The following is a 16335-nucleotide window of genomic DNA, read 5'->3' as shown; positions in this document are numbered from 1 at the left end:
TGTGCAGTCGGGAACGCGGAGTTACGTCTTCAACGGAACACAAGCATTTAACTTCCCATTCAGTAGCGCTTGTGAAGTTGTGTCACAGCCATGCTGAGACCCTAGCCGTGTGCAATTCACTTCACTCGCATGTTGCAGGCTCGATCAGCACGATCGAAACACGAATATCGAAAAGAATGCACACGTATCCTTTTCGCAACGTCGAAGAAGTTAGCCGAGAGGCGTGGATTGTGGCTGTGACTGCACGTTCCGACGCTCTAACCATTTCGCTTCTCTTGTCGAGCTCGAGCGTGTTGGCGGCATGCGGCGCTCCATAATATCCACAATAATTGATACATGCAATGCACAAGAGGAACTATGCTTTTATTTTGATCTCGCTCAAGGATATTATACATTAAATACAATCAAAGTGACTTACGAGCGTGAAAGAACATTAACGCACGAGGGGACGTGAAGTGCAACTCGCTCCTCGTGAGTTAGCAGCTGATCGTTCACCGTCACTGTCACTCTCGGTGACTTCACAGTCTTCTACGTCCAGTGAAAAATCCTCGTCGTCAAGATGGTTTCTTTCAACATCACTGCTGAAAGCAATCTGAAGAATTTCCTCCGCCGAACAACTTCGACCACTCCGCGTCACCACGTGTACAATTACAGAGACGTCTGGGCGCGGAGAACATTTCGCGATTTCGCTCTCAGATCGGTCAACGAGCAAATCGCTTGCAGTGTGCTGCCACCTATCAACAAACGTACGAAAACAAGCGGCGCAGCGCTGGCTATGAAACCAACACCCTGGCGAAGGACGGCGTGGAAAGCGTTCGTTCCACGAAAGGCGTGGAGCAGACGCGTCCTCGAATGATTGAAACGTCGCTCGCACGATTAGTAACAGCGCTTTGCTGACAAAGGATAGAGGCATATTTTAATGTATCGACAACTTGAGATCGCTCAGTTTTACAAGAGCACATCGCGAGCCGGCGCGACCTCCCGCGTACAGTGTTATGGGATTCATGCAATACAAGAAACACTGACTAATGCTATATACAAGTAGAACAGGGCGGGCTTCAACTGAATATGTCAAACGATAACATTTAACTAACCTACGTGGCTACAGAAAGCTTCGCGAAGCTGATAGTATGTGTACGCTGTGGCCTAGCATTGAAAGCGCGAGTCGCACGTATTTTCACGAAAACTTCGCACCTCGCAAGAACGAATCAGATTTGTCGTGTCACGGAGGGCCCGGTTGTTCACTGATGCAGGGAACATGCCAAGTCGTAGTGTTCCTTCCTTGCCAACGCGTTAACACTGAGGTTAGCACAGCCGAACAAGGGAGAGACTGCGTAGAGCTGCCATTTTGTCGTCTACTAACCCTCCTCGAGAGGACGCTTCTGAATTCCGCTTGGCGGCGCGACAGTCTATGGGCATTGCGAATAAACTCTTTTGTGTAAAACTTTTGTACCGGCAGAAGGATGTATCGGTCACGTGTTACTCCCCTACAGCCGACACGGCATCGGACATGCGCAGTGTACATTTACCAAGGTATAAATACGGCGCATGCAATAAAACGTTCTCATTTTTGTTCTGCACCCTGCTGTTGCCTCCGTCATTTACCAGCACGATACAACTGCTAACAGTAAAGCGCTTCCCTTTGAATTAACATGCAATGGTTCCCTCTTTATTTCGTCGTTACACTTTTAATAGCTACCCAGAACAGCCTTCTTTTCGCGAGGAGGAGGAATAAACTTTATTGCTGATAAATGAGAGTGAGAACTGCAATAGTAAAGGATGATAGCGCCATCTAGGATTGCTTCAGCGAAGTTGCGCATTCCGAGTGCTAACGGGCGCCGATAGTGAGCGCTGCTGCGGTCAATATCTGCAACATTTAAGATCGTAGCCTCCATCATTGCGTGCAGTTTATAATAATAGTAATAATAATAATAATAATAATAATAATAATAATAATAATAATAATAATAATAATAATAATAATAATAATAATAATAATAATAATAATAAATCGGCATATCCCACGTACCGTGGGAATCGATGTTATGCGAAGCATGTGCGGGATGGTGACTGTGCGTATTTTTCACTAAGCCACCATATTTTCACATTGAGCGAAAAGTTACGAATGATGCTAGAGAAATATGAAAGTGGTATACGCACACTTATAATTTGATGAGTCGTATATGTATTATATAGCCAGTTGTTTACAGTTTCGTAACGATGGCAACAGCAACATGGGTGTTACGAACACCAGACGCGATAGGCTGATATGTAGTGCTTGTATTCTTCAATACTGGATAGCGCGAATCCTAACAGGACAAAGAAGAATATATAATGTCCGGGGTTTAACGTCGCGAAATGACGATATGATTATGAGAGACGCCGTAGTGGAGGGCTCCGGAAATTTCGACCACCTGTGGTTCTTTAACGTGCACCTAAATCTAAGTACACGGGCCTCAAACATTTTCGCCTCCATCGAAAATGCAGCCGCCGCGGCCGAGATACCAAAGAAGGAACACAGATGCACAGGACAGGCGTTACTCACAACTAAGCTTCATTCAGGAAAGTTTCCCTAGATATATACACAGCCGAGGGGCACGCGCAAGCGCACTGCATGTACGTTACAGTTACAGTTACAGTTGTTATGGTTATACTTGTTCGTTATGACGGAGAACGTATGTACGTTTCAAGAACCCGTGTGTATGTGTAGAACTTGACGGTAAAACCGGTAAGCGCAAACAAACAAGACAGGGACACAGGAAGAATGAACATCGACAGACGCTATTCAGGTGTAGAAGGGGTTTTGACAGTTCTTGAATAACGTCATCATCAACGTGATCAGTGAGCACCAGCAGCTGGACCGGACTTGTTAACTGGATCCGTTCGTGATCGTGGCTATGGGGAGTCTAAGTGTAGTGAAGTGCGAGGTATAGTGCAGCTGGTGAAAATCCTGGATGCCTGTTACGATGAAATGATCTACGATGCACCCTGTCGTGGAAGCGGCAGCGAGGTCTTTTGATGTCCTCTCCACATCCAATCCGTCTTTCATGCAGTATAAGGACCAAGCGTTGTTGGGTCTTGATAAATCAATGTTGATGTCATCGGTGATGATGAGAAGTCTCGTTCTCTCAGCGTAATTATTGTAGGAAGCATTCACGCCGGTTTTTGCGTAATGCACGTGGTCTGCGTTGCGGAGCACGTGGACGAGTGGATGGTAGTTGAGCGTCTTCCAGGGGTGTTCTGTCTTCAGTTTCCTCCCTTTCCTTGCGTCAGCCGCGGTGGTGTAGCGGTTAAGGTGCTCGGCCGCTGACCCAAAGGTCGCGGGTTCGATCCCGGCTGCGGCTGTCGGATTTCGATGGAGGCAAAATGCTAGATGCCCGTGTTCTGTGCGACCTCGGTACACGTTAAAGAATACCCGATGGTCCGAATTTCCGGAGCCCTTCGCAAAGACGCCTCTCATAATCATATCGTGGTTTTGGGACATAAAACCCCAACAATTATAATTATTTATACTTTCCTTGCGTGTCAATGTGGTGCGTTCGCGGTTACTGCGTTGCTTGAGACTCTGTATCACCTGTGGCACATACCCGCATAACATCAACTCTGGTTTACGGTTATGTGCCACACGTGACCGAGAGAAAGGGTTTCATGACGTACGGGACAGGTATATTGCTTTATTGATGTCACGACCAGTGAATCGTGTTCGTCATACACTGTTCCCCTGTTATGCCAATTTTGGTATATTGTAAGTTATGGAGACGACCAGGAGAGCGCCAAGACGTAGGCGGCTAGATAGATAGATAGATAGATACGTAGATAGAAACGGCCAAAGTGGCTGAGGTTTGCTAAGAAATGCTTCGCATTTAATAATAAATATCCGTAATGTTTCGGCATGGTAAGTTGAAAGAATTCGGTGCCTCGCTCAACGAACATGGGCCCAGAAATCAGAGTCCGCACAAAATATTGTTGCTCTATGCAAGTACCATACAATGCGGCGTACTTCCCAGTAAGGGTTACATGTCCTTGCAATGATGGGAGTACGCATACCATTGAGAAAACAAATTGGTTATAAAAATAAGATTTGATTTTTATCCCGTTAAGGCAGCCCTCGATTAGCCATTGGTTGCAAACTGAGCCCGCAAACTTCCCAGGTTAGCCTGTAAAGATGACCTAGCAAGCATCCTAAAGGAATGTGATGTTCTCAATTCCAAATGCTATTTTTCCTCACCTCTCTCCCAGTGACCCAACATACGCAACTTTCTTTTGCCGCTTCGGAACGTGATACAGTATACTTGGGAATCAAATACTATAAAATTACAAGTCATAAGAAGTGCAGCAACAGCGCGCCACACACAGAAAGCACATCCTGGCACTTAGTAGTAACAGTCCGACACTGGTGTTTACATCCATAGCTAAATGTGCTTTAAAAAAAAAGCAACGAGAAAACCGAGCACGTGCATTGGAATATTATCCGTGCAGTATAAAGAAAAAAAAACCCGCAGTTTTAGGTACTGTTCGCAAAGCTCGAGTGACGTCCTTGGATAACAGGGCGTCGTCTAGACGACGAGGAAAAGCGTTGGGTCTCACAGCGGCAGGCTAATATTTAGTCCTAATGCACTCATTAGTTGTCGCTTTACGTTCGTGACGTGACGGCACCGCTGCACTCTTTTGTGTTTTTGTGCACACCGGTCCGCACATCGCGGCCGTTTCAACTGAGATTGGTGGTAATATATACGCTGACCATTTATTTCGTGTCGCCAGTCTGTTTTTTTTTTCATCTGTAAGCTTCTCTTTTACTTCATCAAATGAAATCCAATTTATTCTGGGCGACAAGTGCGAGCGCCTTCAATTAACGCTGCAAACAGGAGGTGAAGTTTCGCAGTATTGAAACGACCGAATTACATGCACCGACAGGAACGTACCAGCACGCGCAGTAAATAGAAAAAAAAAGAGTGGCGAGATCACTGAGTACAACCACTGACTCTTTGATTAGAGGACAAGTGGTCAGGAAACAAGAAAACAAAAATAAAAGTGTCTGCATAACGCTCACGTCCCTCTACGTGTCCACACATTCGAGGCGTCGATTTCGGACAACGATAATAGTCAAACGCAGAAGCACTACTTGCCCTACCGGCTATCTGCATGGGGCAGGTCGCTCGGTCCCCGTGCGAGTTTGCTTTTTCTTTTGTTTCACTCTTCTCTATTATCGATTTCTTTTTTTTTCATGGACTTATCGCTTTCCCACTCAAGAAATGTGCCATTGATTCCCAAGGCAGCGAGGTTGGGTTACGCGGTGCTCCGACGCATAGAGGCATAACGGAGTGGGTGCGGGTGGGCCATCAAAAATTATCAATTGCTCAGAATGGCGCTGCTGCTTTATCTTTCTCCCCGACCAGCGGTAATGACGGCCGTACCTCAGTTGCTGCTGCTCTCGCACTGCCGTTTCAGCTACTGCCTTCTCCGGCAGCGGGCGTTGTTCACATGCAGCTATGTTCTCGGCTTGCTCTTGGCGAAAAAAATAAATAAAAAAGAAGTATCTAAGACGAACAAAGATAACTAAAGGTAAATGAAAGTGGTCGCGAGATGCACTCAGTCTTTTCCCAATGTCCCATTGCATCGGCCACCACGAGAGAAGTAATCAGGAGGAAATGAGCCGTCCTCCTGGTCAAATGCAATTCAGAAGGAAGGAATGTAGAGGAGGGTGAGGGGGGGGGGGGGTGTTTTTGTAGGTGCGCTTCACAGGAGAAGAGAGCGATAAGAACGCGCAGACAAGGTCTTGCCTGGCAAGGAAACGCGAACCCCTGGTTCAACTTTCTTTTCTTTTCGTTCCTTCGTTTTTGTTTTTTCCTCTATCTCTCTTTTAGGTTTTTCTCCTACATTTTTCTTCACCCCAACGCTACCACCCATACGCCCCTTCGGCGCGTGCATGCCCACCACGTGTAACTGCATTCTCTCGTCGTTGCGTCGCTCCCTCGCTGTTCTCGTTCTCCCTATATATGCATGCGGTGCAGCCGCGGTGAAGATATGCCGCAGGGACGTCATTTGCTCCGCAGCAATTGCCCGTGCATTGATGTTGCGGTCCCCCGCTCTTCTTTACCGGTAGGAGTTATCTTTACCTCGTTCCGACCTCGACGATCACGCTGGAGTGTGCCTTTGCATATACATACCCAGAATTACCCGCCATGGAGCTATTTCTGTTTATCCCACGAAAATGAGAATAGAGGTGGGACACGTACATAGGTGGGGCTACGCGTATATACAATGAGGATCCAAGTAAACTGGTGCGCTTACTATTCCCTTGTTTCCTACAGTCGTTCCTGCTGTACACCTGATGTGGTCCTTGCGAGTTGTACTGTCGCCATTGCTCGTACAAGATAACGCCATACCAGTTTGTCCTTATTGCTCCGAGAGAGCAGTGCAGGAAATGCCAGACACTATCCGCCGTTCGCATAATCGACATGAGCGAGGCCTTGTCCTTATGGTGTAGTCTAAACAACGCGCGTGTTGACATTAACCGGAATGTCAGTGCCTGTGCCTAGATGTCATGCAATTCTATCTGTCATAAGGGGTCATAAGGGGTCATAAAGCGAAAAGAAAATATAAGTAGGACTGCCGAAACTGATTGGATTTTTCTCGGGCTTCTATTCGAAATGTTATTCTTTAAGTATTAATGCGCTGTAAAACTACATCTCAACTATGGTGCCAACGGTGTTTTCTAGAATGTACAATTATTTCTCTAATTTGCAGGTTACAAAAGATACAAACTGGTACACACCTCAAGTGCAGCATGAAGCTTAGAAAACCGCTTCAAATTTATCAAGAAGACCGCTACCAAACCAAAAACCATTTTCCCTAGTTCTGGCATCGAACCCAGTACCAGAGCCAACGCAATGCTACCGCTCTACTACCATGAGAGCTAACCAGGAATGTACCAAAGTTCTTGGCCAAGACAACCCAAGGCATTTGACACAAATTTCTTCTTCTTCTTCTTCTTCTTCTTCTTCTTCTTCTTATTATTATTATTATTATTATTATTATTATTATTATTATTATTATTATTATTATTATTATTATTATTATTATTATTATTATTATTACAAGCTGTATGGTCCACTTTCTTCTAATACGCAAATCACTACCGGCGGATATGCCTCAGAAATGTTTACGTGTATGTTTAACTTCAAATCGCTAGATGTGACATCTTTGTGGCTCCCATTTCTTACAACAGCGCTGTTCACGATACAGAATATACTTTTATCTCCATGATTATAGTAAGGTTTGGTTACCATTCAGAGTAGTAACGCCTTATGACTTCTGCCAGCCGATAAAGAATAAAACAAAGAAAGAGAACAGTGTCGTAACCATTCACTCTAATACCTGCCGCAACGACAGCGGTAGTACGAAATAGGCAATTTGGCCAGCGCCGCCAGCGGCTCGATTTACTGACACGTCGAGAGCTTAAAGAACCCATATCAGCCGACCCCGTGAAAGCATCATCACACCGGCGTGTACGCGTTACCACAGCATGCGCCTCTTCTAGAAAACAAATGCGAGGTCGTCTACAACGATGATTGCCACGGTGATCACAACGTGTACTCGCTTACCGCACGCAGACGCGCGCAGTGCGTATGCGCGCGCTAACGTGCGCCGTTCAACGTCGAAAGCATTATGCGGAGCACGGTAAGCGCTAATGATCAAAGGGAGCAGCGCTCAGCATCCGCGACGACGACGCTAAGTGGTGGGATCAGAGCCGCGAGCATTTGTTTACGCGCGCCGCGAGGCATCCGCCTATCCCACTGACAAATTCCGCGTTATAGCCGCGGTGTTTTGCGCCCTCGTGAAATGCAAATAGCACTCCGTAACACCGTTATTGTACGGAGCACCGGTGCAGGCGGTGAAAAGAGTGGAAGTCGTTTTCACATGTTTCAAAACAAGTTGTCTAAACTTTCTTTTTTTTTTACCGCTTACAGCGGCAAATAACCCGATCTGTCATGTCATTTTTTAAATGTTGTTGCTCTTCCATTAACTTGGAGGGCGTGGAAGCAGAGCTACTGATGGAACTATGGATTCGCGAAATGAATACTCAGTTGCTTGAATTCTATATCACTATAATATTTTATATTGTAAGCTCAAATAACGTACTTCATCATTCTCATTGGTACATAGTCATCACGATGCCTGGTCTTTTTTATAGTGGTTCAGCTTTCGAATTGCCTTTGAATTAAATGTCTCGTCGAACCTGCTTCCGTCTTACAATATTTTGAATAATCGACAGCTTATCTCTGACTTCAACAGGGTTGACCATACTTCGCCATAAGGGGCGATTATATCTGATTTTATTATTATACAATGAAGATTATTGTCGGTACGTATCAATTAACTCGTTCGTGACCGCGCCTATAGAACGCGGGTCACCGGTGACCTGAGCGCGCCGAGCGATAACTTAAAAACACGGACGCTCCTATCGAATAATTTTGATATCTCGAAGATTTTGTAAGCACTAATGTTTCGTTTCTCGCGAAGTTCGCTTTCTTTTTCTTTTGTTTTTCCCGAGCGGCGGTGATTTCTTTACAGCGACTCAAAGATGGCGGTTCGATTGGTTCGCTCGCGATAACGGCAGACAACCCGGTACCGAGACCCCCTCGAAAATGTTGTTCCTTATACGATTATGTTGCGTCCGCAAGCGATTTTTCTGCTGTTTCTAGTAGAAGTGACTCTGAGGATGATGTGAAATTAAGGAAACACAGTTCGGATGGTAAAAAAAACCGCATAACGAGCTCGGATCGTAGTCAGGTGTTGGTCAGCACGTTACGCTTTCTGGAACTTCAATTTTTTGCTCCGATTCAAATGTCGTGAGAATGATCGCGCTACTATATCCTTTATTTGCAGTGTGTCAACAGAATATGGTAAAAGTTTGGTGACATCATCTTCAGCCAGTAGTGATTAATATTCAGCCGAAAAAGGGTACCCGGCTGTGTCCTCAGAGTAGTGTTGTGCAATGAAACGATATGTGTCACAAGGAAAATCGGAGTTTTGGCCATCTTTTTCAAAGCGAGAGTAATAAACAGGATTTTCGTTAACAAAAAAGAGCATGCGTGGTTGAAAATCCTGTAGAAGCAGTCTTATGCCGAGGATGATGGTTCTTGGGAGATAGTCACGGAGGCAGAGATGGTGATTTTCATTTGCCTGCTGATCTATTTGGGCATCGTCGAGCTTCCAAGACTACACCTCTCCAAGACAAGTACACTCAGAACAAGTCCCGCAGATTGATATAGCCGAGAAAATGCGAAAAGTGGTATGACATCAAAAAGCTTGACGATCAGACAAATGCTACCTGTAACTCCTGGTCTGCCTAGTAGCACACCAACCTTAGAAAAGCAAATATTTTTAATCTTAGATCTTTCAAACATGGTTCCACCTAGTTCGATGGTGTCAGGCATTGAAATGTGAAGACTTTTTGGAAGCTAAGAAGTGTTTAATAACAAAGCAGAAAACTGGGCGAGTTGGTATGTATTCATCGTCACAGGATAGCGCGCACTTACAACGGGGACAAAGGGAGAAGAACACGACAACACAAGCGCTGTCGTGTTCTTCTCCCTTTGTCTCCGTTGTAAGTGCGCGCTATCCTGTGACGATGAAGTGTTTAATATTTTTATTGTGTGTGGTGAAGCCATGCTTTCGGATGTTTTGGTGCCGTGTTCAGTGCTCCCTTTTGCCATCTGAATTTTTGTCTGCGCTACTATTCAGCACAATTAGCTGAAATAGTTATGGATCAATAGAAAATTGACTCTTCTTCTTAATTATATTTATTTCATTACTTTGTTTGGGAAATTTTCAGAGGGAAGAGAGGAACAGGAAAGAAAGGAAAGGCAGGGATGTTAGCCACTCTTGAAGGACCAGTATGCTACCCTACACTAGGGGAAGGGATCGGGGAGTTTTAAAGATAAGGAAAGAAAGAAAAGAGGGAGAGCACAATGAATAAAAGGCGACCACGGACCAAATAAAAGTTTTAAAAGAAACGACGTTTCGGCTTCTATACGGAAGCATTGTTCACAATGAAGCCAAGAACACTAAAAGCATCTAACTATATAGGTTTCAGTAAGTGACGCAAGAACCGCGCATAGCACGAGGGAAAGTTTCCAACATTACGATTCAGCGTCTGTTCAGTAGATTGTATCTCGAGGGACTCAAGATGCAGGCGTGACGGCCAGTTTCTTCCCTTCCCGATAATGCTCGCATTCAACCAGTCTATAGTGTGATTAGTCGTATCCGCATGCTCCGCCAGTGCATTAGATGCCACTTTCTTGTTTTTCACATCGTTCTGATGCTGGCGCACGCGCTGTCTGAAATAGTTATGGGAGAGCGCGCACGCACAAAGTCACACACTTCACACTCATGATAAACGATATCTCCGTTAGTCTATACCCGCCGGTGCAAGTCTGATGTCTTCAAGAAGTTGAGCACTGCCTTCGTCGCCTTCACCCGCGATGACCTGTCAGGACGATATTCCAGAATGGTTTCTGCCGTCATCGGTCTGGGATCTATGCGAGCAAGAGCGACTGCGAGTGAAGACATATAACTGGGCAACATGGTGGAACAATGCAGTTTTCACTCATACGCTTTTTGAACTAGATAATTCACTTTCCTCTAATATATAAAGCTGTTGGGCAAATATTTTGTATATCTCAGATTATGTTTCGTTTCTTTTTCTTTCATGTTGGGAGCACAAAATTAAAAATGCTCTATGCAATGTTCAATAAATTTTGCTCCTTAATAAATATTCTTGCATATTATACCCTAATATTAATTTTTGAAATAGTACCATTGGAAAGTACAATCACTTAGCTTTATATTGATATATAACACTACACTGTATCTATTATATTACTCATAATGAAAATAATTAGTAAAGCATGCAAAATGTGGCCAGTTTCCTCACGGTCACGAAAGAGTTAAAAACAACATAGAGGTTCCTCAAATGTTTTTTTTTTTTTCATTTCATGTAGGTATACTGGAGAAAAGCATACATAACCAACTCTGAGAGGTACATGTTTCAGAGATAATTCATGAAGCGGCATATTTTTTCTCTCGATAATTGTGATTAGTTACCTTATTTATGCTATTGCCTTTCCGATGACGGTCGTAAAGTTCTTAACTATAATACAGGTAAACATAAACTTCGCCACGTTTGCCTATATTGATGCAATAGTCGTTCAACGCAAACTTAACGTCGCTATGCTAGTACTGCTGTGGTGCGTTCTCTACTTCTTGGTATTTAAAGCAGCTATTCGGCATTAGCTTTGTAACTCCGACGCAGTTTTGCCCTTACTGTCTGTGCTCGATTAGGCTTGAGTATTTCTCCACAACGACCCGATTAAATACAATGTCTCGTTACAGACAGAGGCTGGAGTCCTGCAAGTGCGATACATTTCAGTGCGGTTTTTTTTTTCTTTCCAATGCCATATCGTTAACGGTCTTGCTGTGAAGGTAGAAAACAAAATTTTAAGCTGAAAGACCATGTTCCATAAATAATCGCTTTTAAGAGTCAGTTTAAGAAATATCACAATAGGATTGAAGCAGAAACTCTTTAATGGGGAACTATCAGAGTGTGCGAGAGCAGCTTCTGTAACTACAATATTTAAGGAACAAGTGGCAACATTAGCCGACATTAGCCATCATTAGCCGCAACTAGCTGACAACACTTGCCGAGATCTTCCAGGAGTATTCAGCACTAGGGAGAATTCAGCAATCAAACCTACGATCCACCAGCAGCCAACCCTATATCAGACTTATTCCATCATTAGGTCAACATTGGCAGACATTACACATATTAGTCAACACTAGCCGACATTGGTCTTCATTAGGTAAAAGCCGCCGAAATTATCCAGTGCTATGCACTGCTGGTAGTATGCTAATAAATACAGTCACGACACACGTTTTCATTCACCGCTGTGAAAAATCTGCAGGATCCGTGCAATCACTGCCACGTGTAACACGTTGCCGTGGCATCTTCTCTACTGTGTGCTTATGTCGTAGGAGCCAATAGTCTGTTGTATTAGAACTGTTTTTATCAAGCTGACAGTGGTCCGCCATTTCGCGAAAAGAAAAGAACGAGCCTACTGTGTGATTCACAGGCACCTTTATCGTCACTAAACAATGACATCCATTAAAAAACATCATCTTTAATTTAAGAAGCATTCAAAGGAGTAACAAAATCAAGTGAACAAAGCCACACAACACTATTCCAGTGGATACCTGGCCACTGTAACATCCTTGGCAATGTTGCAGCGGATGAAGCGGCCGGACACGCACATAGCAAAAATAATACATCGGGAATACCTACAACAAAAGGCAAATTACAACACATACTGCGACAGATGTCAGCTCGTTGTTGCAGAGCGACATGCTTTCATGGAAATTCAAGACATTCAGACCTATTTTGCATTGATCCTACTCTTGAATTCCGGATTGCTTCGACGTTACATACAAGCAGGGCCTTTGAAATGGTCGTGCACCGCCTCCGGCTAGGTACCGCGTACAAATAACGCTTTACGCACAAAATTTCACGAGCAGGGAGTCCAGAATGCACATGTGGACATGTGTATGAAGATGTACATATTTTATTATAATGCCCCCGATATCAGCTCGAAAGGCAAGAACTAACACGAAATTTAATGTCACTCGACCATAGGCTCTTTAGCCTCCGGAATATCCTAGGTCCATGGCCAACAGACGCCTTGCAAAAACGCGCACTACTAGCAGTCAACAAATTCCTAGAAGGGAGTGAAAAAGTTTCTATAAGGGAATGGTATTCTTGTAAATTATTGAGGAAACCTTTTCTCGACTGATTTGAGCCGTATAATTTGTGACAGACGGTGACCGCAACCCCTGACCATGTGGCGTTGTGTGCCACTTCATATGCGAACTCATCCTGCGTCCCTACGACTGGACTTGGCCAATTTCAGCGCTGGTATGTGACTGGACGTTGTGTAGTGTTATTTACAGCATAGACGGTGTTCGTGTCACTGTATTTTAAGTTAACTATAGTGTTATCTTACGGGACTGTATTTTGTGTTTTTTTTTCTTTTTTTTTCTGTGAATGGACCTCCACAAACTCTGCCTCGCTGCTCTTTTATCTATTTTTTTCTCATTGCTGTGAGTTTCACATAACCTATTATATGTGAAAAGGAGCAGCCAGCGCTATACAAAAGCGCCAACATCTCCTAAACATCATATAATAAAAAAACAGTAATATCAGACAAGTAACTTATGAATGGTCCAACGCGTTTTCCTGTCTTCTCTGTGTTTTTGAGTGATGACGACTTTGAACCAGTTTTCTAAACATTCCTAAACTTATGTACCACCTAGCCATTCGTGAACTTAAGCAATATCGGCCTCTGGCTTAGAAAAAAAAATGGCGGCCTTCACTTAAAAGAAATCAAACTTGCGTGGCGGTATCCAACATCCTCTAAACTATATGCCTACGCACGAATATTTAGAAATAAGTACGCTATACTCGTATTATTACTGTAAACAAATATCATCATTCGATTCTTGCATTCGTTTCTTCCTTTTTTTACTGCACCAGTTTTTGTTCGATCACATGGTTAACTACGAAAGGAACAAAAAAGCATAGTAATAATTCTAAACACACCCAGATAATAGCACGCGGGAAGAATGCCTCCAATGACATCACGCGTTTCACAGGTGTCGCGATGCTAGTGAAAATGAAAGGAGGCATATTTTTCTATGGGGTAGCGGTCGCATGTCACGGATCACGAGAAGTGCAGAAGAAAGAACTTCATATGCCTGAAACTTGTGTCGGCTCATCTCAAAGCCGTTCGTCATTACACAGTTATAGTTTAACGGGCTTAACGGAATAGCGGAATCGAAATGCGCAGTACGCTAAATGACCCGTAGCGCTTGCCGTACGCACGCTATTTTTCACATTTAGCGTTACCGTGTTAGCGCAGTTTGCGTAGTGCACGTAAAACATGGCGGTGGTTTCGGACGCCCGCTTCGAACTGAACTTGACGTGGCTGTTGAAGGATTCACTTCGTTCGCAGCAAATGACTGTGTTAAATGGCTTCGTTTGCCTTCAGGCAGCTTCGACGACCGAGTATTACGGATAACCTTTCCAACGTTCCGAGGCATAGCAAGAAGTACGGTGCAAACAACACTGCAACATATAAACTTTCGATTTTGGTGTGTGGTTCATATTAATTTACTTTTGCTATTTAACATTGCTGCATGCGGGGATACAGGCGAGAATCTTCATATATCTTTTTTTCTTTTCACTTTTTTTGACGCATTATCCTCCGCTAGGTGACGCCGCAGACACAGCTTGGCCACGTAAACGCTCTCCCGCTATACTTAAACGCGCTGTCCGCAACGAACGTTTGCAGCACGGTAACGCTATTCCTTTAACCACGCTATCATGCTAACGCTAAAAAAAAAATTCTCCATTATCTCTTCCAAGCAGGAGCCCCTAGAACCACACTCATCTGTCGTTTTTCCCATCCCACAAACAGGATAGAAAATCTGGTAATAATTGTTTTTTTTTCTTATTATTTATTTTCTCTCTCTCGCTTTCAACCCCCTATTCCCCAACCCCAGTGCAGGGTAGCATACCGGATGCAAACTTCTGGTTAACCTCCCTGCCTTCCTCTGCTCTTTCTCTCTCTCTCTCTCTCTGGTAATACTCGCTTCTGTTTGACCTCCCTGTACCAACCCTTTCTTTCTTTCTTTCTTTCTTTCTTTCTTTCTTTCTTTCTTTCTTTCTTTCTTTCTTTCTTTCTTTCTTTCTTTCTTTCTTTCTTTCTTTCTTTCTTTCTTTCTTTCTTTCTTTCTTTCTTTCTTTCGCTCTCTTTCTCTACGGCCTCTAGTGCCCCATTTGTACGTCACAGACGCACTCGTGCACTGGACATAGAGGGAAAAAATAAAGCAAAAAATAACACAACATACTTTCGTTCAGACATGCAAAGAATCCAGTGCATTCAACGTGACCGTATGCGCCAATACTTTTGTCGATTCTTTCCGTTTTCATTTTTTTTTAAATTTAACCATTAATACAAAAGAAATGAAAACGTTGTTTATGCTTTCCTTGAGCAACTTTAATAATACTCGCATACGTCGTGCCTCCGTGATTTGCATACATATGAGAAAAAGAACTTGTTACGAAATTTCTGCTTCAGGCGCCAACGCACACTTTATGAAAATTCGTCCTGTGACATTAGCAGCACAGTCAGGGGACGGCTTTGACTTGCCGTTCGCGTCCGAATGACGCACTTTTTCAACACCCTAGCGATAATGAAGCTGAGCGCACGCGTCAGGAATCTTGCGACATTTCTTTGGCACACGTGTTTCGTGGCTTATCCCAGCTGCATAGTTATCTGCATTGAAAAATAATTCGATGTCTGCATACCGTTGTTTACTAGTACCTAGTACTGAACACTATGGCCCGTTCTTAGGCATACTGTTCTTGATGCTGTCGCCAGCTATGTCAGCCACAGTCATAAGGCAGTTTACCTTTGCCTTTACCACCTTAACCACTCTGATACTAGCCAAACCAAACACGTTGGGCCCGCCCTTGCAGTCAAGTAGAAAGAACACCGTAAAATAATAGTGATTAAACCATTAAACCGTGTATTATGTCGAAACAGAACTGCCATCATTCTCAGGAATAGTGGAACTACCGGAGTCTCCTTGTACTAAATTCTTATGAAATCGATCGGTTCGAGGAGGCTCCGGTAGTCCCTGTATAGAATTAGCAATATCGAATTTCGTCATTTATACATTTTCCTTCGAATTTCCCTGAATCCAACCAAGAGTACATACCGGTCATTAGACTGAATTCAAGCGGAATATAATGTTACGTCAACTGAACGAGGCGCAGAAACAGGTAATAACAATTTCGAGTGCTCTCGATAGAAGCGGATGGGGATTCAGTATCATGTCTAGCGTTGTTCCACTATTGTTCGCAAACAACGGTCGACCACGCTTTGCACGACTCCTTAACACATTTATTGAAGCCAGCTAACGCGACAGGTCTTTACAAATTACGACAATGCGCCCTCTTTCAAGTTCCTGCCCCGCTCGGCTTTGCAGTTTCCGTCAGTGAGCCTCGAAGATATGGTGTTCAGCTCGTGAGCCACCGTCGAGCACATTGCCGGTCTCATTTAAAGTTTGCTAACTCTCTTGGCGCGCTCGGTGAATATTGCACAAGACAGCCTCCAAGATTACGACCTCGGGCGGCGTGTTTGCTAGTCGTTGTACGAGTCTAAATGACGAAGGAAGACGTACGCTGGGCTTTACTACGCAATCCCGGCTGCGCAG

Source organism: Rhipicephalus sanguineus, chromosome 5, assembly GCF_013339695.2.
Source record: "Rhipicephalus sanguineus isolate Rsan-2018 chromosome 5, BIME_Rsan_1.4, whole genome shotgun sequence".
NCBI classification, from domain to species: Eukaryota; Metazoa; Arthropoda; class Arachnida; order Ixodida; family Ixodidae; genus Rhipicephalus; species Rhipicephalus sanguineus.
Note: the sequence above shows the minus strand (reverse complement) of the source record.